Genomic DNA, 3,131 nt, shown 5'->3' with positions numbered 1-3,131 from the left:
AGCAAGTGAGGTAGATAATATAGAAAGGTGAAATAAACAATAAAATTAACAGTAAACATTACACATACAGAAGTTTCAAAACAATAAAGACATTACAAATGTCATAATATATATATATATATATATATATATATATATATATATATATATATATATATATATATACAGTGTTGTAACAATGTACAAATAGTTAAAGTACACAAGGGAAAATAAATATGGGTTGTATTTACAATGGTGTTTGTTCTTCACTGGTTGCCCTTTTCTTGTGGCAACAGGTCACAAATCTTGCTGCTGTGATGGCACACTGGAATTTCACCCAGTAGATATGGGAGTTTATCAAAATTGGATTTGTTTTAGAATTCTTTGTGGATCTGTGTAATCTGAGGGAAATATGTATCTCTAATATGGTCATACGTTGGACAGGAGGTTAGGAAGTGCAGCTCAGTTTCCACCTCCTTTTGTGGGCAGTGTGCACATAGCCTGTCTTCTTTTGAGAGCCAGGTTTGTCTACGGCGGCCTTTCTCAATAGCAAGGCTATGCTCACTAAGTCTGTACATAGTCAAAGCTTTCCTTAAGTTTGGGTCAGTCACAGTGGACAGTTATTCTGCCACTGTGTACTCTTAGGGCCAAATAGCATTCTAGTTTGCTCTGTTTTTTTGTTAATTCTTTCTAATGTGTCAAGTAATTATCTTTTTGTTTTCTCATGATTTGGTTGGGTCCAGTTGTGCTGCTGTCCTTTGGCTCTGTGGGGTGTGTTTGTGTTTGTGAACAGAGCCCCAGGACCAGCTTGCTTAAGGGACTCTTCTCCAGGTTCATCTCTCTGTAGGTGATGGCTTTGTTATGGAAGGTTTGGGAATCACTTCCTTTTAAGTGGTTGTAGAATTTAACAGCTCTTTTCTAAATTTGATAATGAGTGGGTATCGGCCTAATTCTGCTCTGCATGCATTATTTGGTGTTCTACGTTGTACACGGAGGATATTTTTGCAGAATTCTGCATGCAGAGTCTCAATTTGGTGTTTGTCCCATTTTGTGAAGTCTTGGTTGGTGAGCGGACCCCAGACCTCACAACCGTAAAGGGCAATGGGCTCTATGACTGATTCAAGTATTTTTAGCCAGATCCTAATTGGTATGTTGAAATGTATGTTCCTTTTGATGGCATAGAATGCCCTTCTTGCCTTGTCTCTCAGATTGTTCACAGCTTTGTGGAAGTTACCTGTGGCGCTGATGTTTAGGCCAAGGTATGTGTAATTTTTGTGTGCTCTAGGGCAACAGTGTCTAGATATAATTTGTATTTGTGGTCCTGGCGACTGGACCTTTTTTGGAACACCATTATTTTTGTCTTACTGAGATTTACTGTCAGGGCCCAGGTCTGACAAAATCTGTGCAGAAGATCTAGGTGCTGCTGTAGGCCCTCCTTGGTTGGTGACAGAAGCACCAGATCATCAGCAAACAGTAGACATTTGACTTCGGGATTCTAGTAGGGTGAGGCCTGGTGCTGCAGACTTTTCTAGTGCCCGCGCCAATTCGTTGATGTATATGTTGAAGAGGGTGGGGCTTAAGCTGCATCCCTGTCTCACCCCACGACCCTGTGTGAAGAAATGTTTGTGTTTTTTGCCAATTTTAACCGCACACTTGTTGTTTGTGTACATGGATTTTATAATGTCGTATGTTTTATCCCCAACACCACTTTCCATCAATTTGTATAGCAGACCCTCATGCCAAATTGAGTCGACGGCTTTTTTGAAATCAACAAAGCATGAGAAGACTTTGCCTTTGTTTTGGTTTGTTTGGTTGTCAATTAGGTTGTGCAGGGTGGATTCATGGTCTGTTGTACGGTAATTTGGTAAAAAGCCAATTTGACATTTGCTCGGTACATTGTTTTCATTGAGGAAATGTACGAGTCTGCTGTTAATGATAATGCAGAGGATTTTCCCAAGGTTACTGTTGACGCATATTCCACGGTAGTTATTGGGGTCAAATTTGTCTCACTTTTGTGGATTGGGATGATCAGTCCTTTGTTCCAAATATTGTGGAAGATGCCAGAGCTAAGGATGATGTTAAAGAGTTTTAGTATAGCCAATTGGAATTTGTTGTCTGTATATTTGATCATTTCATTAAGGATACCATCAACACCACAGGCCTTTTTGGGTTGGAGGGTTTTTATTTTGTCCTGTAACTCGTTCAAGGTAATTGGAGAATCCAGTGGGTTCTGGTAGTCCTTAATAGTTAATTCTAAGATTTGTATTTGATCATGTATATGTTTTTGTTCTTTGTTATAGAGCCAAAAAGATTGGAGAAGTGGTTTACCCATACATCTCCATTGTTGATAGATAATTCTTCGTGTTGTTGTTTGTACAGATGTGGTTAGAGTCTATGGATTCTTCAATTACATTGAGCTGATTTCTGACGTGCTGTTCCTTCTTTTTCCATAGTGTATTTCTGTATTGTTTTAGTGATTCACCATAGTGAAGGCGTAGACTCAGGTTTTCTAGGTCTCTATGTTTTTAGTTGGACAGGTTTCTCAATTTCTTTCTTAGATTTTGCATTCTTCATCAAACCATTTGTCATTGTTGTTCATTTTCTTTGGTTTTCTATTTGAGATTTTTAGATTTGATAGGGAAACTGAGAGGTCAAATATATTGTTTAGATTTTCTACTGCCAAGTTTACACCTTCACTATTGCAGTGGAACGTTTTACCCAGGAAATTGTCTAGAAGGGATTGAATTTGTTGTTGCCTAATTGTTTTTTGGTCGGTTTCCAAACTGCATTCCTTCCATCTATAGCATTTCTTAATGTTACTCAGTTCCTTTGGCTTTGATGCCTCATGATTGATTATTGCTCTGTTTAAGTAGACTGTGATTTTGCTGTGGTCTGATAGGGGTGTCAGTGGGCTGACTGTGAACGCTCTGAGAGACTCTGGGTTGAGGTCAGTGATAAAGTAGTCTACAGTACTACTGCCAAGAGATGAGCTATAGGTGTACCTACCATAGGAGTCCCCTCGAAGCCTACCATTGACTATGTACATATCCGTTTTTGTTTGTTATGTTGTCATAGTTGTGCCTAGGGAATGCTGTTACCTGTGTTTGTCAGGTGTTTGTCCCCCTGTGTGCTGAGGGTGTCAGGTTATTGTG

The sequence above is a fragment of the Oncorhynchus mykiss genome, chromosome 32, assembly GCF_013265735.2.
Source record: "Oncorhynchus mykiss isolate Arlee chromosome 32, USDA_OmykA_1.1, whole genome shotgun sequence".
In the NCBI taxonomy this organism is placed as follows: Eukaryota; Metazoa; Chordata; class Actinopteri; order Salmoniformes; family Salmonidae; genus Oncorhynchus; species Oncorhynchus mykiss.
The sequence above is the reverse complement of the archived record's forward strand: the minus strand, read 5'-3'. Positions refer to the sequence as shown.